At 38.7% G+C, this 25647-nt stretch overlaps 1 protein-coding gene and 1 pseudogene across 6 annotated transcripts in view; both read left to right on the forward strand.

Annotated features, from left to right (window-relative positions):
- Positions 1–25647, forward strand: part of HMBOX1 (homeobox containing 1) — a 122591-nt gene that overhangs the window by 69915 nt on the left and 27029 nt on the right. The window lies entirely within an intron of this gene.
- Positions 22644–24752, forward strand: LOC118616440 (annotated as a pseudogene).

Consider the following 25647-nt stretch of genomic DNA (forward strand, 5'->3'; position numbering starts at 1 on the left):
TGCATAGTACTCCATTTTGTATATGGACCACAACTTTTTTATCCATTTGTCTACTGATGGACACTTGGGCTGTTTCCAGATCTTAGCTATTGTAAATAGTGCTGCTATGAACATGGGGGTACATATATTCTTTCTGATTGGTATTTCAGGCTACTTAGGGTATATTCCTAGAAACAGGATCACTGGGTCAAATGGAAGTTCAATTTTTAATTTTTTGAGGTAACATCATGTTGTTTTCCATAGCGGCTGTACCAGTCTGCATTCCCACCCGCAGTGTACTAGAGTCCCCTTTTCTCCACACCCTTGCCAACACTTGTTTGGTGATTTGTTGATGGTGGCCATTCTGACAGGTTTGAGGTGATACCTCATTGTTGTTTTAATTTGCATCTCTCTGATGATTAGTGATGTTGAGCATTTCTTCATATGTCTCTTGGCCATTTGTATGTCCTGTCTGGAGAGGTGTCTATTTAGTACCTCTGCCCATTTTTTAATTGGGTTCTTTGTCTTCTTTTTGTTGAGTTGTATGAGTACTCTATATATTTTGGAAATTAACCCCTTATCTGGCAATGATGTTCTCCCATACAGTGGGTTGCCTTTCCATTTTGATGATTGTTTCTTTTGCTGTGCAGAAGCTTTTTAGTTTGATGAAGTCCCCTGTGTTCATTTTCTCCTTTGTTTCTATTGCCTTAGGTGATGTATCAGTGAAAATTCTGCTGCGTATGATGTCTGAAATTTTGTTGCCTACATTTTTTTCTAGAATTTTTATGGATTCACGGGTCACATTTTAAGTCTTTTGTCCATTTTGAGTTTATTTTTGTGTATGGTGTAAGTTGATGGTCTAGTTTCATTTTTTTGCATGTAGCTGTCCAATTTTCCCATCACCATTTATTAAAGAGGCTGTCTTTACTCTACTGTATACTCTTGCCACCTTTGTCAAATATTAATTGAGCATATTGCCTTGGGTCCATTTCTGGGTTCTCTAATCTGTTCCACTGGTCTATATGCCTGTTCTGATGCCAGTTCCAGGCTGTTTTGTTACCATCTCTTTATAGTATAATCTGATATCTGGTATTGTGATCCCACCTACTTTGTCCTTCTTTTTCAAGATTACTGTGGCTATTCGGGATCATTTTTGGTTCCATATGAACTTTTGAAGTATTTGTTCTAGTTCTGTGAAGTATGTCATTGGTATTTTGATGGAGATTGTATTGAATCTGTACATTGCTTTGGGTAATATGGACATTTTAATGATGTTAATTCTTCCATTCCATGAACAAGGTATGTGCTTCCACTTTTTTATATCTTCCTCTGTTTCTTTTTTCAATGTCCTGTAGTTTTCTGCAAATAGGTCCTTTATTTCTTTGGTTGAGATTATTCCAAGGTATCTTAATTTTTTTGCCGCGATGGTAAATGGGATTGTTTTTTCAGTTTCTCTTTCTGTGAATTCATCATTGGTGTATAAGAATGCCGGCGATTTCTGGATGTTAATTTTGTATCCTGCTACTTTACCAAATTCATTTATTAAGTCTAGTAGATTTTTGATGGAGTCTTTAGGGTTTTCTATGTATAATATCATGTCATCTGCAAATAATGACAGTTTCACTTCCTCCTGTTCAATTTGGATCACTTTTATTTTTTCTTCATGTCCGATTGCTGTGGCTAAGACTTCCAGTACAATGTTAAATAAGAGTGGCGAAAGTGGACATCCCTGTCTTGTTCCTGTTCTTAATGGAAATGTTTTTAGTTTCTGCCCATTGAGTATGATGTTGCTGTAGGTCATTCATATATTGCCTTTATTATGTGTAGATATGATCCCTCTATTCCCACATTGCTGAACGTTTGTATCAGAAATGGATGCTGGATTTTGTCGAATGCTTTTTCAGCATCTATTGATATGATCATGTGGTTTTTATTCTTCATTTTGTTTATGTGGTGTATCACATTTATTGGTTTGCGAATATTGTACCAGCCTTGTATCCCTGTGATGAATCCCACTTGGTCATGGTGAATAATTTTTTTAATGTATTGCTGGATCTGATTTGCTAGTATTTTGTTCAGGATTTTGGCATCTATATTCATCAAGGATATTGGCATGTAGTTTTCTTTCTTTGTAGTGTCTTTTTCTGGTTTTGGAATTAGAATTATGCTGGCCTCATAAAACGAGTTTGGAAGTCTTCCTTCTTCTTGAATTTTTTGAAATAGTTTGAGGAGAATGGGTGTTAGTTCTTTTTTGAATGTTCGGTAAAACTCCCCCGTGAAGCCATCTGGGCCTGGGCTTTTGTTTGCTGGGAGAGTCTTGATTACCTCTTCAATTTCCTTAGTTGTTATTGGTCTGTTCAAGTTTTCTGTCTCTTCCCAGTCCAGTTTTGGGAGACTGTGTGTTTCTAGAAATTTGACCATTTTGCTTAGATTGTCAAATTTGTTGCCATATAATTGTTCATAGTAGCTGTTAACAATCCTTTGTATTTCTGTGGTGTCAGTTATTATTTCTCCTCTTTCATTTCTGATTTTGTGTATTTGGGTTCTCTCTCTTTGTTTCTTGGTGAGTCTAGCTACGGGTCCATCAATCTTGTTTATCTTTTCAAAGAACCAGCTCTTTGTTTCATTGATCCTTTGAATTGTTTTTTTTGGTCTCCATGTCATTTATTTCTGCTCTGATCTTTACTATTTCCTTCCTTCTACTTGCTCTGGGGTTTTCTTTCTGTTTACTTTCTAGTTCTTTAAGTTGTGAGATAGATAGCCTATTAGAAATTTTTCTTGTTTCTTGAGGTAGGCCTGTAGTGCTATGAACTTCCCTCTCAGAACTGTTTTTGCTGCATCCAATAGATTTTGTGTTGTTGTGTGTTCATTTTCATTGGTTTCCAGGAATTTTTTAATTTCTACCTTGATCTCTTTGGTAACCCATTCATTGTTCAATAACATGCTATTTAGCTTCCATGTTTTCAAATGTCTTTGCATGTTCTTGTTGCAATTGATTTCTGATTTCATGCCATTGTGATCTGAGAAGATGCTTGATATGATTTCAGTCTTCTTGAACTTGAAGAGATTTAGTTTGTGTCCTATTATGTGGTCTATCTTTGAGAATGTCCCATGTGCACTTGAGAAGAATGTGAATTCTGTAGTTTTGGGGTGTAATTCTCTGTAGATCTCTATTAAATCCATTTGATATAGCGCTTCATTTAGAGTCTGTGTTTCCTTGTTAATTTTTGTGTAGAAGATCTATCCAGTGATGTCAGCGGGGTATCGAAATTCCCTGCTATGGTTGTATTGCTGTTTATTTCTCCTTTGAAGTCCTCAAAAATTTTTTTTAATATATGTTGGTGCTCCTATGTTGGGTGCATATATGTTTACCAAGGTTATATCTTCCTGTTGGATAGATCCTTTCAATATTATGTAGTGGTCTTCTTTGTCTCTAGTTATGGCCTTCATTTTGAAATATATTTTATCTGATATGAGTATTACTACCCCAGGGTTTTTTTGCTTTCCGTTTCCTTGAAAGATTTTTTTTCATCCCTTCACTTTCAACCTATGTGAGTCTTTTTGTTGTTAGGTGGGTTTCTTGTAAACAACATATAGATGAGTCATACTTTCTTATCCAGTTAGCTATTCTGTGTCTTTTTATCGGAGCATTCAAACCATTCACATTTAAGATGATAATTGATATGTACTTATTTATTGCCATTTTTGTTTAGTGTGGTTCTATGTTTCTTGCTATTTCTTCTACTAATTACAGCAGTACTTCTAGCGTATCTTGCAGTGCTGGTTTGGTGTTAATATATTCCCTTAGCCTTTTTTTTTGTCTGGAAAGCTCTTTATTTGATCTTCTATTTTGAATGATAGCCTTGCTGGATAGAGTAGTCTTGGACTCAGATCCTTGTTTTTCATGACCTTGATTACTTCATGCCACTCCCTTCTGGCCTGTACTGTTTGTGTTGAGAAGTCAGCCGAGAGCCTTATGGGGGTTCCTTTGTAGGTAACCTGTTGCTTATCTCTTGCTGCCTTTAGAATTCTCTCCTTGTCTTTAATTTTTGGCATTTTAATTACTGTGTGTCTTGGTGTGGGTCTGTTTGGGTTCTTAGTTGGGGCTCTCTGTGCCTCTTGAACTTGAATGCCTTCTTCCTTCACCAAATTAGGAAAGTTTTCAGTCACTATTTCTTCAAATATGTTATCTAACCCTTGCTCATTTTCTTCTTCTTCAGGAACTCCTATGATGCGAATATTATTATATTTCCAGTTATCCCACAGTTCTCTTAAGCTGTCTTCCTATTTTTTAATTGTTTTTTTCCTTTTGGTTTTCTGATTGGTTGCTTTTTTCTACCCTTGTCTTCTAATTTACTGATCTGGTCCTCAGCTTCCTCCACTCTTAGTCTTTCCAGTGTGTTCTTTATTTCTGCTATGTCATTCTGCATTTCTTCTTGGTGGTTTTTCATTTCCAATGGGTTGATTTTCAATGTTTCTATGTCTTCACTCATAGTGTTGATGTCCTTTCTTACATATGCTGTTGAGCTTCCTCAAGATCATGACTCTGAATTCTAGCTCTGTTAACTTGTTTAACTACATTTCATTTATCTCATCTTCAATAGATGTCTCTTGTTTTTTTATTTGGGATTTGTTTCTTTGTTTCACCATTTTGGCTATCTCAGTGGGTTTTGGAGCCAGCCAAATTTTTTCTGTGGGTGTTGGTGTTCTGCTGTTTGTGGCTCCCTCTGCTGAGTTTGGATGAGCTAGGGTAGGCCCATGTTAAACACCACTGTCAAATTTTACTTTCCTGGGTAGATTTGCAAGCCCAGGAAAGGTTCAGTTATCCTCTAGCTTTTTCCTGGTGGCTAGTAGTCTCAGTTACTCAGTGCCTTGGAATGCAGCCCTGGTGTTCTGCATAAGAGGATTTCCAGAGGGTGGAATAGATGCTGGTTGTTAATGAGCCTCAGTTTGCATTTTTTTGCCTCACCTGGGAGAGGCTGTATCTCGGAGGGGGTGGGCTGCTGCTTTTCCCCACAGCTCTGGGAAGGAGCACACTGGCCACTGGCCTTTGTGGCCGCAACTCAGCAAAACCTCTGAGTGCCCTCCAAATCCCGGGTGTCCCCACGGAGTTCCAGCCCAGTCTGCTCTCCCTGGGCCGTAGCCTCCAGGTAAGTGGCTGTGGCTCTTTTAGTACTCTGTCCTGGCTCTCTGCACTGTGGAGCGGGCTTGGTCTTTATACCCCAAGGGCGCTGCTCACAGCTAAGACTGCTGCTGTCTGTGGGCTCCCAGCCCGCCATCCTCTGGTGCCTCCGCAGGTCCTACCAGTGTTCCTGGTTATATGGTCCTGTCCTGCTGCTTTTCTTTTGCTTTTTTCTGAGGATTTGTCTTTATTCTAGATGTAATTCCCGTTTGGTTCTGGGAGATTGTCTGCGTAGCTTCTATTCACTCCGCCTCTATTTTCACATCCTCTAAGGCTATCTTGTGTACAGCTGGGTCGCACAGGCTTTTCCGGTGCCCCTGCACCCTGCAGTTCCCGCGAGTAACTGGATTGCACAGTCCCTTTGGGGACCCAGCTCTATGCCTCGATTATGGGCTGCTGGGTAGCACAGGCCTCTCTGGTGTTTCAGCACCCCACAGGTCCTGCTGGTAACTGGATGGCACTGTCCCTGCTGGGTCGCACAGGCCTCTATGGTGCTTCAGCACCCCACAGGCCCCGTGGGTAACTAGATCGCGCAGTCCCTGCAAGGTTTCACAGTCCTCTGGTGCTTCAGCACCCTGCAGGTCCCCAGGGTAGGGTAGTTGGATGGCACAGTCCCTGCTGGGTAGCACAGGCCTCTCCGGTGCTTCAGCACCCCGCAGGTCCCATGGGTAACTAGATCGCACAGTCTCTGCTGGGTTGCACAGGCCTCTCTGATGTTTCAGCACCTCGCAGGTCCTGCGGATAAGTGGATCACACAGTCCCTACTGGGTCACATAGGCCTCTCTGGTGCCCCTGCACCCTGTAGTTCCAGCAGGCAGGCAACTGGATTGCACCAGCCTCTCTAGGGCTCTGGCCTCCCACTGCTCTGTGAACTACTGGACCACACAGGCCTCTGTGGAGACCCAGGTCCCACCGCTGGGGGCTGGGGAGTGCTGCTGCCTTGTGAGGCTCAACTCCTGCTTAGCTTTTGCTGTAGTTTGGGGGGCTTCTGTTGCCTGGGGATGGATGTCTGCTCCTCAGCCTCTGTTGCTTGGGGTATATCTCGACTCTGATCGGGCTGCTACTATGGGGTATGGTGCTGGGCTCTGGCTGTCGGCTGTCTGCGGCTTCTGTGACCGGCACCTTGGGAGCTCCACTACTGTGCACCAGTCTGTGTTGACACAGAGTGTCCACTGGTCCGATTGTGCCAGGTGCACTGGTGGCTCAGGTTGCTGGGCCCTAGTCCCTCCCACTGTATCCTCCCAGGGAAGACCTGGGATCTTCCAAAATGGTGGGACCTCCCCGCGGGCAGGGAGAAGCGTCCTGAAGGGCCACTTACCGAGGTAGCCAGCTGCTCCCTTCCACAGCACAGGAACTCTCTGCTCCGTGCCTCTGCACTGCTCAGGTTTGGTCGTCCACCTCACGTCCACTCACACTCTCTCACACACTCGCTCACTCTCACACACTCACACACTCTCTCACACACTCACCCACTCTCCAGTCCTGCCCACCGCCATCTTCCCTGCATTTTTTTCCTTTTCACAATCTTGATAATGGCCTTTGGAACAGGCAGGTTTTTAATTTTGATGAAGTTAATTTGTTTTTTTGTTGTTGTTTGTGCTTTTATTATCTAAGAAGGCTTTGCCTAAATCAAAGGCACCAAGATTTGTTTCTGTTTTTTTCCTAAGAATTTCATACTTTTAACTTTTACACTTAGGTCTTTGATGCATTTTGAGTTAATTTTTTTTTTTTTTTTTTATCCTCACCCGAGGACATTTTCCCATTTTTTTGTTCAGGTAGAGTGGGAGGGAGAGAGAGGAACAGAGAGAGAGAGAGAAACATCGATGTGAAAGGAACACATCGAGTGGCTGCCACCCGCACGACCAACCAGGGCCGGGGACAAACTGCAACCGAGGTACGTGCCCTTAGCGGGAACCGAACCCGGGTCTCTCAGGACCGCAGGCCGACGCTCTAACCGCTGAGCCAAACCGGCCAGGGCTGAGTTAATTTTTTATGTGATCTGAGGTAGGAACCCAATATGATTATTTTGCATGTGAAATCCAATTGTCCTAGCACTGTTGGAAAAACTGTTCTTTTCCCCTTGATTAGCCTTGGCACCCTTGTCAAAAATCAATTGACTGTAAATGTGAGGGTGCATTTCTGGACTCTCAGGTCTATTCCATTGATCTGTGTGTCTATCCCTATGGCATACCACACTGTCATGATTACTGTCATACTGTAGTAAATTTTGAAATCTGGAAGAATGAATTACCCGCTACTTCTTTTTTTAAGATTGTTTTAGCTGTTCTGGGTCCCTTTGCATTTTCTTTCGAGTTTTAGGATCAGATTGTCAATTTCTGCTACAAAGCCAGCTATAATTTTGATGGGAAAATTCTTTAGTCTTGAATTTAAATTATAAACAATGATATAATTGATTATATTTTCTCTTGAAGACGGGAGAACTTTTCAGCTCTACCTACTCAAAAGGCCTGTAGATAGTGGCCAACATAGTAGAAATTAGCATACCTGCCCTGGCCGGTTTGGCTCAGCAGTTGGAGCGTCCGCCTGCGGTCCGGAGAGACCCGGGTTCGGTTCTTGCTAAGGGCATGTACCTCGGTTGCAGTTTGTCCCCGGCCCTGGTTGGTCGTGCGAGTGGCAGCCACTCGATGTGTCCCTTTCACGTCGATGTTTCTCTCTCTTTCTCTCTCTCCCTCCCACTCTATCTGTACAAAAAATGGAAAAATGTCCTCGGGTGAGGATAAATAAATAAATAAATAAGAAATTAGCATGCCTATGGTCCAGGTTGTGCTCATAAGTACCCATTAGCACTCCTTGAAGAAATATCTGATTCCAGGCCTGGGGAAGGAAATGATACGTGATGAGACTGGACATCTTGTTAAAGCAAGGCCGTTCCAGATGAGTGATATCAAATGCTAACTTGAAGAGACACCCACTATCTAAAGAAGGGGACAATATGAATATTAGTAATGATACCGAATGTAATAGATAGAGGCATATTGAACTTATTAAAAATCCATGTATAGTAATGATACTAAAAAAAAAAATTATTAGTCACACGTGGAGAATGTGAGAGAACCCAACTAAATATTTAAAAGTTGTTAAAGCAAAAAACTGAGCATTTAGCCTGCTTTACACATATGAACTTTATCTCCAATTAACCAAAGAATTTTTCTCTGGTAGATTTCAGCTAATAAATGAAAAAGGAATAATATAATGAGAATATTATCATTTTACAAACTCCTAATGAAATAATAGATCTGACAGTTATCATTGATAGCTGCTAACATCCCCAAAAGTCAGACAACCAGGCATTATGTACTCTTGGAGCATGTACACAACACCCCAACAGAGCATTCTTTCCAACAAAATTGAATTCAGTTATAGGAAATATGGAACAAAATTTTGTTAAACAATACCCTGTGGATTCAAGTCAACAAAATCAAGGATGTGAAAGACCTTAGAATAATAACTCAAATTCTGCAAGTGTTTAAAAAAATTATTTTGAACATTGGCTGGACAAATGATGATTCTTGTTTCAGTTATGATAATGGTTGCTTATATGTAAATGGTGCTACTTTTTGTTGTTGTTAATCCTCACCCGAGGATATTTTTCCATTAATTTTTAGATAGAGTGGAAGGGAAGGAGGGAGAAAGAGAGAGAGAGACATTGACATTTTCCACTTTTGTATTCATTTGTTGTATCTTGTATCCTTGGCATGTGGGGGCAATGCTCTAACCAGCTGAGCTACCCAGCCAGGGCTAGAGCTTTGACTAGATTCTGGTTCAGTTCCTTTGGCACATAACTGGTGCTTTGTTCTTCCTCTTGCATCATGTAAAGAGGCACTTAGTGTCTGGGTATCCCATTTTTAGTAACTCTAAGATTAATCAGTGGATTCCATGCTATCATCCTGATCCACTTATTATCAAGTTCCCCATCTACTAAATAGTTTTAGAACAATGATTCTTTTTTTTTTATCCTCATCCGAGGACATTTTTCCATTTTTTGTACAGACAGAGTGGGAGGGAGAGAGAGGAACAGAGAGGGAAACATCGATGTGAAAGGGCCACATCGAGTGGCTGCCACCCGCACGACCAACCAGGGCCGGGGACAAACTGCAACCGAGGTACGTGCCCTTAGCGGGAACCGAACCCGGGTCTCTCCGGACTGCAGCTCTAACCGCTGAGCCAAACCGGCCAGGGCTAGAACAATGATTCTTAATCTTGGCTGCATATTAGCATCACCTGGGAGCTTTTAAAAATACTGATGAGAATTTATTCCTGACCAACTGAATCATAATTTCTGAGTGTGGGGCCTAGGCAGAGATATATTTGAAAAGTTCCCAAGTGATTCTAAAGTACAGCCAGGATCGGAAACTACTGTCTTGTCATCTATTGATGATTCTTTTTTCCTTATTTCATTAGAAGTTGCAAAATTGTTGTGTTGCAATTTTTTTCATTTCTTTTGCATTAATCAGCTGGAATTCTTCTATAAAGAACGTTTCCTCGCCCTGGCCGGTTTGGTTCAGCGGTTAGAGCGTCGGCCTGCAGTCCGGAGAGACCCGGGTTCGGTTCCCGCTAAGGGCATGTACTTCGGTTGCAGTTTGTCCCCGGCCCTGGGTGGTCGTGCGGGTGGCAGCCACTCGATGTGTCCCTTCACGTCGATGTTTCCTTCTCTCTCCTTCCTCTCTCTCCCTCCCACTCTATCTGTACAAAAAATGGAAAAATATCCTCGGGTGAGGATAAAAATAAATAAATAAATAAATAAGAACGTTTCCTCAACTTTTTAGATACCTTGAAATGTATTACCTCACACACTGAAGGTGGGGGTGAGCGCTAGCATATAAGCAATTATAGAACTGAGGAATAAATGCTGTTATGAAGATAGGTAATACGTTTGTGGGATCATGGGTTGCATACAAGCAGAAGAGAGGAAGACTTTACCAAAGTGGTAACATATTGGCTGTACTCTAATGGATGACAGGTAGTTCACCATTTAGAGAAATGATATTATAATGTTAGGAGATTATCAGGAAATTCTTTGTGGCAGAACATAGGGTTTTGCTTTTGGAGCATCTCTACCTTGATTATTCAGGGCTTCAACATACTATGCATGCTATAATTAAATAAGTACCATGTTTAATTATGCCACAGCTTTGGCTTTCAGGATTCATCATTAAGGAAATTATACCTGATCAGATTGTTCTGTTGGGTAATATTAGTGGAAGTATGGAAGTTGGGCAAGAAATCAGCCAGTCAAGTGTGTGTTTGAGCACATATCAGATGCTGAGGGTCAAGGGGAGTAAATGTAAAATAAATATAAGTTGTGCTCTCTGCCCTATCTTAAGACAGTAATAGCTTACATTTGAATAAGATTTGTAGTTTGTGTATAATTATTGATCTTATTGATAATTATTCCATAGGATAATTGATCTTATTTAATCCTCACAATTCTATAGATATTTCATTATTAAATTTTATTTTTAACAACTGCAGAGAAAGGAATTGACTAGCCTATATATAAATGGATTGGAGGAGGGATTGATTGAGGCCAGCTAGGAGGCTGTTAGAGTAATGTATGCATGAGTGGTGAGAGCCCAGACTATAATATCAAAGCAAAGGGAAGGAAAATGAATAGAAGGTAATAGATAGCAAAAAGAAGAAGAAGATAAAAACCAAAACCAAGCTAACCTAGCTACAGATTGAAGACAGAAGATGACAGAGCAAGAAGTGTAAAGGAGAACTTAGCAATGGTGATGTTCAAAGAGCATTCATCTGGGAGACAGTATCTGTGCTTTCAAAAATAGTTTGACTTTGGGCAAATCATTCAACATCTTTTATCCCCAACTGCCATATTTATAAAAAGGAGAGTAATTATTATGATAGAGTAAAAGTGAATGGGCTTCAGAGTCACACAGACTTATATTTAGTCTCAGCTTCATCATTAGGAATTTTGATTTTCTATAAAGTAGATATGGCTATTATGAGAAGAGTTATAAGATTTATGTGAGATAATATGTGTAAAGCATATAGTAGAATGCCTTCCTCATAACCAGTGTTGAATATATGTTCTTTTTCCATCAAAGTTCTTTTGACTGTGAAGTTACCTCAATTTTTTTGTTAGGAGGTATCAGTGGCACTAGAAATGGAGATTTAGAAGTCATCAATGTATTAGGTATAGTTAAAGTCACGAGTATGAATGAACCCTTGTTAAAACCAACTCTTCTGGTTTTGCATTTTTTTCTTATACTGTTTCTGCATTTTTGCAGCTAAATATGGCTGGAGGAAAACTTAAAACCCTGCTGACTGATCTCATTTTAAATTCATGACCATGAACCTCAAGTGGGTCTTTAGTTCTGCCAGACAATCATACTCTACCTTCCTGGTTCATTCCTTCTCACTCTCCTAAACAATTATTTCACACTTTGTTCTCTCTGCATATTCCCTGTCTTTGTTCTCATTAAGACCTTGCTTCCTGTTTAAATGAGGAAAGTGAAGCACTAAGAGAAGAATTCTAGCTATCATGTAACTAGACAGCTAGTGTTTTCACCTCTTACCATCCTCAGAGCACTTCAGCAATATTCCCTACCTGAGGGAAAAAAAATATCTGCTACATTATCTTAGTGCCTGGCTTATAGTATACTTTCTCTCTTTCTCTGTTTCTCACCCACCCTCTCTTCCTCCCTCCCTCCCTCCCTCCCTCTCTCTCTCTCTCTATCGATAGATAGATAAGATGGATGAATGAATGAATGAATGATAGATAGATAGATAGATAGATAGATATTCCCCCTCCCCTTTTTTTTGGCCTTTCTTACTTCTCTGACCTCATTGCATTGTATATACCACACATTTCAATTTTAAAATATCTAGTTGTAGAAACACTTATTGTCACAAAGGATAATAATATATGATGATTCTTGTTTATATGAAATATCTAGAATAGGCCAATCGGTAGAGACAGAGAGTAGATATGTGGTTGCCTAGGGCCGGAGAATAGGGGTATTTCATGTGTATGTGTTTGGGGGAGGGGTGAAGGAGTGTTGGGGTTCTTTTTGTGGTGATGAAAATTTCCAAAATTGATTGTGGTGATGTTCACAAAACTCTATGAATATACTAAAAGCTATTGAATTGTACACTTTAAAAGGGTGAAATTTTTGGTGTGTGAGTTATATCTCAATAAAGCTATTTTTGCACTGTTAGGAGCTTCATATATACAGGTGGGACAACAGTTGGTTTACAGTTGTTTGTATGGAAAAGAATATAATAATACAAGAATAAACTCTGTATTTTGTGTACTCACAACTGTAAACCTACTTTTCCCCCACCCTGTGTTTATCCTTTGCATTTACTCCTCACTGCAGGCCTGGTTTCTTCTTTTTCTAATGAGGCAATCAAGGCTTTATGAGGTTGAATAAATTCCCAGGGCCACAAACCTAATAAGTGGCCCAGCCATGTGTAGACCTTTAGACAATGCTAAACATAGATTTGAGTTCTGCTTATTAACTAAGAGGAGTGTTCTTTTTATTTGGGTGTATGCTGATTGTTTTTAATATATGGATTTGGCCTTTGTTAACACGAGTTACAACCTTCCATCTGCCTAAGAGCATATGGAGATTGTAATGGGGAAAAGATGAAGGAAGAATGGCAAAATGATTCTAATTGTTGAAGCTGGATAACAGGTACAAGGGGATTCATGGGTTTATTTTACTTTGAAGGTTTGAAATTCCCCATATTTAAAAATAGTTTTGTAATTGTTTAACGAGGACCTGACTATATTTTAATGAATAAAATAGATTGAGATAATTAATATTTATTCATTCAGTCATTTATATATAGAGCATCTGCTATGTGTTAGCACTGTCTATGCTTACCTCAAGTAGTTTACATGTTCACAAGGGGAAAAACATCTGCATTGTATGTCTGAGATATCTGCATATACAGATAATGTAAGATTCAAATGTGGTTTTCATTCAGCAAACCTAACTGTGTCCCTTTGTTCACATTATTGTTTGAAGATACAATAATGTGCTAACTAGGTATGAGGCAAAGTGCTAGGGATGGAGAGAATACATTTTAGAGTGAAAGGAGTAGAGGGATGATGAACCTGATAGGCCTGAAACATCTTTAGAGTGTATGGTCAGAAATTTTGGATGCTTTAGCCTAGGATCAAAGCTTCTCTTTGTTAAATTTATTGGGGTGGCCTGGCCAGTGTGACTCAGTGGGTTGAGCGTCATCCCATGGACTGAAAGGTCCCTGTTTGATTCCCAGTCAGGGCACATGCCCGGGTTGTGGACCTGATCCCCAGTGGTCATGCAGGAGATAGCCAATCGCTGTTTCTCTCTCATAAATGTTTCTATGTCTCTCTCCCTTTCTCTCTCTCTAAAAAATTAATAAAACATTTTTTAAAATTTTTGGGGTGATATTAGTTAATATGATCACACAGGTTTCAAGTATATATTTCTGTGATACATGATCTGTATTGTGTTGTGTGCCCACCACCCAAAGTCAGGTACTCTTCTGTCAACATATATTTGATCCCCCTTTACCATCCCCACTCCTTCCCTCTGGTAACCACCATACTGTTGTCTGTGTCTATGTTTCAGTTTTATATCCCACATGTGAATGAAATCATATGGATCTTAGCTTTTTTCTAACTGACTCATTTCGCTTAGCATGTTATTCTCAAGATCTATCTTCTGATGTGTTCTTTCCTTTTTAACCTTTCAGCATTTGGGGCTGGATAGTCTTTTAGCTTTGGAAACTGGTGTGTCTTTGGAGTGTTGGATATATGACTAGGGCACCGAAGAGTGACATCTGGCTATTGTACCTATTCTGGTTGCAAGACAGAAAGATGAAAGAAACCTTCAAATCTCCTTATACAGGTTTTCAGTTCCAATTAAGCAAGATAGAAAGAGAAGCAACAGCTTGGAAAGGACTTTAACTGGATACAGGAATAAATCTAAGAGTACCTAGCTGTGACAGGCAAAAACAAGAGAAGATAATGGTTAAGAATATCTGCTTTGGAGCCAGATTTGTGTGTCTAGGTAATTTATTGCTCTTATTTTTCATCAAACTAGCTGAATGATGAGTCTGTGTCTGAGTGTGTTCAGGAAAATGAAGGCAAATGAATACCTCTGTGTGTGTTTGAAATTAAAACTATTGCATGCGTTGTTGTTTTTTTAGTGGATCAGTACACCCACAATATATTTTTTGTTCTTCTTAGATTCTTTTCATGTTCATCTTCAGTGAACAATATAAAACAAAATTACTATTAAAGCCCAAACCCCATGAAATTATAAGGAAAACGGTTTTTGTTGTTGATTTAACCTTTGTCAATTTTCAAAACAACTTTAAAAATTAGCCCCAAATATTCTCCCATTGCTTCCCCAACAGGCAAAGAATCAGTATTAAAATTTTCAGCTTAAGAGTGTCTCATCTTCTCAAAATTTAAGCATCTAAAAATAGTTTTTTAGGATAACAGTGACTTTTCATGAAGAAAAGTAGCATCACAACCACAATATTATAACAAACCAAAATTAAATCATAGCTCTGAGTTGGTATCACTGCTGTTAACCTGACGTGTTATATAGTCTGAACATCTCATCAGAATTAGAGGCATGGGTCTAGTGCACAAATGCATTTTCTGTAAGTGTGTTATACATCCTGGGAGAATCAACATGGAAGAGACATATCAGTCTGTAGAGTGTTTCTACAATGTTGCTTGAGGTTTCTGTAATTAAATTCTCTTGGTATTTTCTGCATTTTGGAATTCTTCCCAGGACAGTTTATTAGTACTTGGATTTTGGTTTCAGTCTCTTTCCTTTCTCCTTTTTACTTTTAATTTTTTCAGTGACTACTTGGACTGTGAAGGTTAAGAAAACCAATAGTTCCAGAAACTAAATTCTATATTTAACTGCAGATTGGGTGTGGTTCAGACAACTGCAATGCAAGCTTGCTAGTGTTTTGCCAGTCATCACAACCTGACCTGCAGGGAACATTTCTTTTCCTAGTCTCTGACTCTGAAACAACTGAATAATGATACATAGTATACACTTTTGTGGGTGTAAATAAAATAAAGACAAAAGAGTCACATAGGTTCAAACTTGAAGTGGCTCTGGAAGAGCCGATTCTTTTGTGTTCTGTAGTGATCTCTAAATGATGTTAACCAGCCCTACTTGCATGGCACTGCTTCCCATAATTCTTTCATAACCTTTTTTTTTTTATATATATATAATTTTAGAGAGATAGGAAGGGAAAGGGAGAGAAACATCGAAGTGAGAAAGAAACATCGATTGATTACCCTCCCGCATGTGCCCTGACTGGGGATCAAACCCGCAACCTGGGTATGTGCCCTGACCAGGAATCCAACCTGCAACCCTTTGGTGCACGGAACGACGCTCCAACCAATTAAACCACACTGGCCGGGGCCTTTTATTACCTTTAATTACCACTGTGCAATTTAAAATTTTTTTACACGAAGTCGTCTTCACTTCAGCTCCCATTTTGTGAAGCCACATTTTTTTCTTAATGTTTTGACCTTGTTTTGCTTTATTGGTTTGGTAAAATAATATTTACTTTCTTAATTACCATGACAGTGGAGAAATAACTGCTTGTTCTCCTAGTAAGATCTCCCCCCTTAAAACAAACAAACAAAAACCTCTCTTGAAAAGAATCCTGTTACTTTGTAAAAAGGAAAAGTAATCACCTTTTTTCTTTCTTAGCAGTATTATTGTGTATTATTTTGTGCAGTGTTCCAATATGATTTGGTGTCATTCATACTAAACAGAACTCCATGAAGTAAGAGACCCTGCTCATTTCAATAAGATTACACCTAGCCATAAAATTTAGAGCAGAAATACTTATACATGCTTTCCTTATATTATTCTTCTGAAACATTGAGACCTAGCCAGATGTTTCTTTGAATGACAACTTGTATCATTTGAACAATAAAAGGACTGATTTGCCTTCCTTATACAAAAATACATAAATTGCTGACAACTGATTGAAGTTTAAGCAGCATTTAAGCTAAGAATCTCCCTTTGATTTCATTTAGTTATATTTGGTCACCGTTTTTACAGAGAATAAGAGAGTCCCTAAACATCATTCAGTTCAAACAGTTTGTTTTTTAGACCAAGAACCTATACCCAGAAGTTAATTAATTTGGATAACCTCACATAAGAAAGAAGATTAAGTTGCTTATTTTGACTCCATAACCCTGTGAGCCACAGACTATGATTTTTTAAAAGTGTATTTGTTGAACTTCTCAGTCCTTTATCTTCTTTAATTTTTATTGTTAAGCATGTATTCGCTGTCTACTATATGTTAAGCTATATGCTGAGAATTGGGATTCAAAGATGAACAACATAGAAGTCTTTATTGTATTTAACTGAATTTTTTCTTGCCCATGTTTCTTTATTCATCTTATTCCTTTCAAACCCTCTTAATCTTTTTTTCCTCTCCTGAACTCCTTCCTGTATCTTCCCCTTCCTCACTTTCTGTTCTTTAATTTGCCAGAAAAACTAATATTCATTTCTTTCTTCCTGCTCACACTTCTTTTAAGCACACCTCCTACCCTACCACCTCTGTTCTTCTCAGTTGTTTCTTAGTTGATCATAATGTACATTGAAATGTATTCTTTAGTATTTCTTATACTTATGAATAAAATGTTATGCTCCCATTTTATTTATAAAGTTAATCGGGCCTGGCTGGTGTGGCTCAGTGGCTGAGCATCGACCCATGCACCAAGAGGTTGCCGGTTCAATTCCTGGTCAGGGCATATGCCCAGGTTGTGGGTCTGATCCCCAGTGGGGGACATGTAGGAGGTGGCCAGTCAGTTTTCTCTCTCATCAGTGTTTCTATCTCTCTCTTCCTCTTCCTTCCTCTCTCTCTCAAAATTAATAAAGAAAAAAAATGGGAGAGAGAGAAACATCAAAATTAATAAAGAAAAAAAATTTGTTTAAAAGCAAATCAGTCAATATAACTGGAAGAATTACTATATGTTATATAATTTCCAAGGGTCATCCGAGTTCCCAGAATTGTATTGTGCTATGATTCTAAAGAAAAATAGTTCTTGTTTGTATGGAGACTTTTTCCCTATTAGACTTCTGATAGGAAAATACTTTCTACCCTAGAATTAAATCTTTGGAGAAAAATTAGTGCTGAACATAACAACATGAATAGACTAAATTTAAAGAACAAAATCAGCTCCATGATAACTAAGTTCTGCCAGAAGACCCGTAATCTAGGGCAATGTGTATATCCACATAATGTATCTGAGTACCTTGTTGGCCAGTCATCTTGTATACTGATCCTTCAGTTTCTGTGTTACTATACATATTATAGTAATGAAATACCTTAAGGTATTGAAATACTTGGAAATGAAAAGAAATTGTTGTTCACCTACTTTTTATCAGTCTAGGTAGTGAGAATTACTTTCTTCTTCCTTATAAAATGAGAAAACTAAAAATATTCTCACTGCTTAGAAGAAATTTGCTTATTTTTCATTTTATTGCTAAGAGTAAAACTTTCTTCAGTACTTTACAATCACAAAGAAACTTACATCTCATCTTCTTCTTTATTATACTGCTGCTGAGCTGTAAACTAGTTGGAAAAATATATATCTTTTTCACATCTAGAATAAAAAACAACAACAGCCTGACCAGGATAGTGATTTTGTTTGGATAGAAACTTCAGTGAATTTTTTTTCCAGCTTCTTTACATTTGACCATGATACTTTTTAGCAGGAAGCTAAGTCAATGATGATGAGTCTATTAAGTGGAATGTCACGGTCAAACGACAGATGTGGCCTAATTTGTAGAAACATGTGAATGACATAGTGTTAAGCAATAGAAGAAAAATTGCATTATTAAATAATATAAAAAGTCATAAACATACAAAGATAAAGATGTGAGAAATAATAGTTTTAAATAAATGATTCACCCTAAATGTCGAATAGTTGCTACATTTTTATGTTACTTTTTGTGTTTTTGTTTCTTTCTGATAATATGGTTGTTAAGAACATAGTTTTTTGAGTTAGAAAGTCAGGGGTTTCAGTCTCAACTGTTCTGTGAGCTATATATCCTTAGGAAAATTACTTGCTATAAAAGGAATTCTGTGATTTAATACCAAATGACAATGCATGCAAAATAAGCATGGTATACGACACATGGTAGGCATTCAGTAAATACATTTCTCCTGCTACCAGTCAGTACAAATTATTAAATAAGAACTTTTTAAAAAAATGCTGTGATTTCTTCAGATGGAATTTTCTGAAGAGTTATTTTCTGTATTCCTAAGCCTCAGCCAGTAAGTCTACTTCTTTTTTACTCAAAAGAAACTCATTCATCACCAGTGCTGAAGCATGTTTAAACATCAGGTTTTACTCCATAAGGTCTCGGTCTGCCTGAGGATTCAGGTTAAAGACCCCTTGTAGGTACCAAGTGCAGTAGGATATTGAGGAGAGTGCTGTGAGGACAGGCAGCACTGAAGTGACGATGGAGCTGGGTCCTGGAGCGCAGGGATGCTTTTTATTTTTAATCCTCACCTGAGGACATTTTCTTCACATTTATCTTCAGATAGAGCGGGTGGGACAGAGGGAGGAAGAGAGAGAGAAACATTGACATGAGAGAGACACATCAAGTGGTTGCCACCCACACAACCTCAACCAGGGCCGGGGACAAACTGCAACTGAGGTACATGCCCTTAGTGGAACCAAACCCAGGACTCTCTGGTCCGTGTGGGCCAACGCTCTAACCGCTGAGCAAAACCGGCCAGGGTCCCCCTGCTTTCTTGTATTATAAAGGTGGGTTATTATCAAATCTAGTTTTCCTATTGACTTCTGTTGTAGCAGCGCATTGTTAGGAAGAAAACCCGAGTCATGTCTGGACCAGAACGGACTATTTCACTGTCTGTTGAGTTAATTTACCTGGTGCTTCAGTGGTGTAGTGTATGTGCCCCTGCAGGCTTGCGAGTGGTTATACTCAGGTGGCCCATAGGCTAGCACAGTGCTGTGCTTAAAGTCTGACATCAATGGGGGTTGCTTGAGCATGGGTAAATCGAATATTTAAGGAGACTCTACAACTTGAGCAACATTAGAAAATGCTATACCCTGTCTTCCCTACCAGACGTATTAGCCTTGGGAGGTGGAGGGTAGAGTAATGCAGTATTTTCTCATTTTGTTGAAGTTGTAAGGCCTTCAATTCAGTGATAAATAATTTAATGATTTAAAGTGATCCAGTAAAAATGACTCAAAAACAGCAGAAAAGTTACTTTCAAATGCCTCAGTGTTATTTTTCCTTAGCCTGATCATTGTACCATTTCCCCCCACAAAAACCACTTTGTGGGAGCAGAGTTGAGTCCTATAAAATCTAATGTTTGTCCTGGTCTATAACGAACGGTGACCTAAAATAGATGCACTCTGCCCTCCCTTAGGTTGTCTTGCTGTCACTGCAGCCCCTGGCAAGCTGGTCTGTCTTTTCCTCTTTTCTGATGTCATTGCTGTTTTAGGATAGAAAATGCTGCAAGAATACACTATAAATTTTGGAATTAATGGATGCTGGAAGTTGAATTTTAAAAAGAGTTTATCCTCTTTCATCTTTCTTGTGGAATGACTCGGGTAGAACATAATGAACTCTTCCTCCTGTGTCTCTGCAAATAGGAGGAAGTTCTTAACATTTATATAAGACAGCAGGAGCCTGGACATGACCTCATTTCAATCCATTAGACTATTTGAGGGAAAAAACAACAAAACGTCCCCACTTATTGACAGGTAAAGTTATCCCAATCCATTTCTCATAGCCAGTAAGAAGATGAACTGTCCTTAAATGCATTTTTAAATTGGCAAATTATACTTCCTGGTTCCTTTTTGGTCAAACAGAAATAGCCAAAAGAGAAAATATCACAATGTTTTTGAGGCAGATTAAAATTTCTCCCCATCCTCTAATAGAGGATCTGCCAACAGTTTTATATTATGCAAACAACAGACCCCTCATTTCTGTATTCCCTGAACCAATTAAAAAGGACTAAAGACCCCAAGTTCCTCATACTGTTCTGTGGCCAGAGCTTACCAAGAAATGAAGTTCAGTGTGGTAAATATTGGTGTTGTACGTAATGAGTCACCAATGCAGATATAATTAACCCCAGAAGCAGAATTATAAACATCATATTATAAACATTAATATTGTCAGAGACCAACTTATAGACTTAACTAGAAAACCTTCACAGAAAACCAGAGAGCTTTTCTTTTTAAACTCAACAAATATTTATTGAGTTTTACTCTGTACCACTCATTGTGATAGATGCTGTGGGATACAGTAATTAAGAAGGCAGATGTGGTCCTGGCCCTTATAATAATGCATTAGGAGACCATTAATGACAGACTAAATACTCATAGCATGTACCAATGTTTGCATATGTGCTTGATGTTTGAAGGTCTTGAGTTAGTATGAACTTGTAGGTAAATATCTACTTCTGATACAGTTGCCTTTTGGTTGAGGAAGCCTAAGTGGATTATGTAATTTCAGTGATAGAGTCGAAAAATTGCTTTCATACTTTGAAAACCTGTGTACATAGAAATTCCGATCGTAATAGTGCCCATCCAAATATTCTAGTTTATTTTTTTCAACTTTCATATGTCATCCATTATAAGGCCAGACTAACCTATAGTTCTATCTATTTTAAGACTATCCTATAATTATAATCTTTGGGGGAATAGAAACCCTAGTTTGTCATCAAAATGCTGTCCTTGGAACATGACTTTACCCTGGATTTGCTCTGTAGTATCACTGGGAAGATACTTATTTAATTTGTATAAAATTAGTAAGATAACCTTTCAGCTTTGACAATATTATGTAAATATCATGTTTTTTGTCAAGTATTATAAGAATTAATTTGGCTTTTTATTATTTTTCTTTATTAATTTTAGCGAGGAAGGGAGAGAGAGAAACATGATGAGAGAGAACATCTATTGGCTGCCTCCTGCATGCCCTGAACTGGGGATCTGGCCCACAACCTGGGCATGTGCCCTGACCAGGAATCAAACTGGCAACCTCTTGGTGCATGGGTCGACACTCAACCACTGAGCCACACAGGCCAGGCAATTAATTGGGCTTTTAAAAAAGCAATTAAAGAGTCATTTATTCATATCCTAGGTAGTTTGATCAACTCACACTAAAAACAGCAGCAAGCTAAGACACAGGAAGTAAAAAGATAGGTTTAAAAGAAAGTAGAAAGTACTCCCAAGTGCAGAGAGGTATCAGGATACTCCCCAAACAGTGCACTTCTGACTTTCACAGAACTTATGCTATTGTCTGTGATTGGTTTGCTGTTTGTTGAGACTTCCCCCTGGGAGGATGTGTTATCATTTTAGATACAGATTACAGTCGTCCCTCGCCACTTCACGCTTCGACTTTCGCGGCTTCACTCTATCGCCATTTTTTCAAATACCATACTAGATTTGAAAAAACTCCAATAGAGTGAAGCCACGAAAGTCGAAGCCCAAAGTGGTGAGGGATGACTGTATAAATAAAGAGTCCTACTTCGGGGAAATTAATTTATCACGGTAGAGTCTGGACCTGCTTAACCGTGATAAACGAGGGCCGACTGTATGTATCCTTTTAGCAAGAGGGAGTCATTTTTCAAAAGTATAGTATTTATCATAAGAAAACTGTATGGGAGTCAATAGATTGATTTTATCAAACCTGTTCTGTTGATCTTCACATTATAGTAAATTTTTGGTCAGTGTCTCAGATTGGTAAGTGGCCAGTTTATGTAATTCAGTGCTTTATATTTAAAAATAGGCTCCCTGCCTCAGGACAACTTGTACACCATGTATAAGAAACTTCACAATTTCAGATCACCTTACAAATCTGTTATAAACCTATTTGCTACCAGCAAAGGCTGACAAACAGAGACAGGAGGGTATAGCTGCTCCCCAGACAGAGTGAAGCAGGTGCAGCAGGGGGCACACCACGGCTTCAGTGCCTTGATGGTGCGCCATCTGGTGGATGCAGTTCACGCTTTCTAGTACCATAGTGTTCCTGGCATGAAAGTCTCACATGATTATCACTCACATTTGGTGGTTTCAGTGGGAAATGGGGAGTCCATGGACCAGCAAAATCAAACACTGTTCTTTTGTGCATGTTCTTTTTCTTATTAAAACAAAATGGAGGGTTGAACAGACATTTAATGAATTCAGCAATATGCAATCAGGAGACATGTTTCAAAAGAAATACTGTTTCTCAGTTTTTCTTTTGTTGTTGGCACTATTACAGATGTCCCCCTGTCCCCTCCCCTTTACCTACCTTCACCCAGCCCCTCCCCTGGCTTAGAATTTGTCAGTTTTACTTTTTTTGCCTGACAACTCCAGAAAATTGTCTGTCTTCTTTTCGTGGTCTTCATAGAAAGACTAATGACTAAAAGGTAATACATATTATAAGGAAACTTGCTCTGCAATGGTCACATAGGAAAACGCACAACAGTCTCAACTATGGTTGGGCTTCATTTAGGGCTGCACATTACTGGACAGGTGATAATACGCCTGTGCTGTTTTGTGAAGTGTGCTTAAAAACTCAGCTTCTAAATTCATTGTAACCCTTGAAACCTGTTGGTCAAATAGCAAATAGCGTCTAGTGGTAGTTAGCATGCTGGGAGTAAATAAAATATTCAAACATACAATCGTTGCAGTGACGGACTTGGGAGATGAAAATGTTATGTTAGGGCACATTGCAAACATTGTATCCTTAATTCTCTCATGTATGAACTTCTTTTTTAAACATGTGAAGAAAGGCATCTTACCATCCTGATGAGAATTTGGAAGCCTTTGAGGCGGGGGGGCTAGTGTGTGAGGAATGCTACTAACTTCTCTGATAGGTTAACTGCACTGTATATGATGACTTAAACCGTGTATTGATGTGTTTTGAGGGCAGAGCCCCAGGGTGTATTATATTCTCCTCTGCCCAAGGAAGAAAGGTTGGTCAGTATTATGGCTGTCTCCAGAGCAATCAGATTTCCTTTCCCAGGAGGAAAAAGCCGCTAGGTGAGATGTAGCTATGGTTCTGGGACTGTCATAGGTTTCTTACTGATGCTACTACGGCTTTGCTTCCAGAAGCTCTTGTGAAATTTATCAGAGTTTGGTTTAATGATTCATTGCTACAGAGCTTTGTATCTTAAAGGAAATCTGAAACAATATCATATCTTAGCTGAATAATGGCTGTTCCTCTGAGGCCTTTGAGCCAGTGAACTGAGTTAAAAAACCTGAGTTTTACATGGTATGACCTTGAGTAAGTCAAGTCTCCTGTCTGAATTTTCATCTGTCCTCATCTGCAAAATAAAGGGGCAGACTTGGTAATGTTTCCTTCCAGTTTAAAGTTCTCCCCCCCACACACATTTTCCTAGATCTTTACTTGAAGATTTGGGGGGCAAAGGGGCGATGGATAATGCAAAACATTTTTATATTAAAACAAATGCATATAATATTGAATAAAATATAAAATTTATATTACTTTTTGAGAACAAGTAAGAGACATCAAAGACATTTCAAGGAAAGCTACTCATGAGCTTCAGGATTATTCCTAAACCCTGGGGGAGGAAGGAGACCCCCGCATGCTTATTCTGATGTCATGGGGGGTGATGCTTTGATAGAGGAGTCTGAGAAGCAGCAAATTAAGTGCTTACTTATTTGGCAACATCCTAGCTCAGTCATTTGGTGGCTCCGTCTATCTGTCCATCTATTAGTGCCATCATGTGGACGTGGCCAGTCAGGTGCTCCTGGGCCCTGGTCTCACCATCTTGTCCCAGCCACTCATGTACGTAAAGGCTCATCCAGGTGGGATATGAACCTCTTCCTCCAATAATAGGACAAAATATTTTTGGGTAGCAAGTATGTCAGCTTCCTGGTCTCCTTTATTATGCTCAGCACATAGTGAGCATCAGTGGGAAGCATGGGTTGTTCACAGGCTTAACTCCAAGACTGTGTTCAGGAGTTCTTGAGACTGTGGTCCATGGTAAAGTTTTACAGCATTACCAGGAGTGGGACCAAATGGAGGAGTTAGGCCCTGGAAATATACAGAAAGAAGTCTCATCTTCCTTCCACTGAATTACCAAGGAGACAACACAAGAGATGATGGCTCCTTCTGCTGTTACCCTCATCACACATCACGTGATCACTCGGAGGTCCATGGTACAACTTTTATCAGAGAATCCAAGTACTGTGCATTTTGTGACTCCGTAGTAACCATCTCTTGGGAAGAGGACATACGAGGGTTTTTTGCAGATCTTATTCTTCACCTCCTAGGTGACATCATTTCTTTGTGGCTCTGTAACTCACTGGCCTACCTCATCAATACCAAGGCACTGGACAGTGGGGTTTCCACCATGAGTGAAATGAAATTATTCCTGAGCTGTCACAGGATTTGTTGCCAATGTGTTGACCTATCCCTTTGTGCTTGTCTCTAAGTTCTTTCATTCTGTCAGGATCTACTCTGTGGTTTATCTAAATCCATGTGTAATGAGCTATGTTATGGGGTCCTGTTGCATTTATGAATTAGGATTCCAAAATTCAATTTCTCATATATCTGATCCTTTTATCTGTTCATAAGCCAGTACTAATTTTTCACAGGCTTTTTAAATTCTAAAACATTTAAGAAGTTGCAAAGCCATGAAAACTTACAGCTTCTTCTATAATTGAACACATTTAAATTTTAGCTTTTTCTTATAGTCACCTGAACCTTCCGAAAAGCTGATTTAGAGAGAGCCATTATTTAAGTCTGTTGAGTTAAAATGAGTGCTCATTTAGTTATATATATATAAAAAAATTAAAACATTTTTTGTTCATTGTACTATTGTTTGCAAAACAAACTTTTAAAGTGTAAATTCGTTGCCGAAAGGTATTAAGATAAAAAAGAAATTTTATTTTTAAAAAATAAATTTTTGCAATTCTGTTTCACTCATGCTTTGAGACAGTAAATGCTATGTTCAAATAGTGCTTTTCTAATTACAAAATTAGCAGATTTTTATGTAAAATATGGCAAAATGAAAAAATTATATTAAAAAATTCAAATGCTCTTTTACACCACCCTTTAGACATTAATCATTAACATTTTGGTGTATTGATTTTAAATCATTTTCTTGTGTTATGTACATATTTATATTTCTTTCTAAACAAAAGAAGATAATACCAGATAAGTAGTTTTATATTTAACATTATTTATATGCTGTTTGAAAACATGGTTTCTAATGATTAAATCTATTTTAAGAATATACTACAGTGTATTACCCTAGTACCCTGCAGTTGGACATTTTGGTTGACAAATGTATGTACTTCAGGTCCTGACTTTGTAACATTATTTTGCCAGTTTGTAGACATGCAGAGATGGTGAAAGAAACATATTTTGAAAGGCCGTTATAAAATTAATCAGAGGAAGGTTTTTGTAATATTACATAACCCAACTTAGTTTTATTTGGGGTAATATTTTTATTAGAAAATTAATGGT

The sequence above is a fragment of the Molossus molossus genome, unplaced genomic scaffold, assembly GCF_014108415.1.
Source record: "Molossus molossus isolate mMolMol1 unplaced genomic scaffold, mMolMol1.p scaffold_m16_p_4, whole genome shotgun sequence".
In the NCBI taxonomy this organism is placed as follows: domain Eukaryota; kingdom Metazoa; phylum Chordata; class Mammalia; order Chiroptera; family Molossidae; genus Molossus; species Molossus molossus.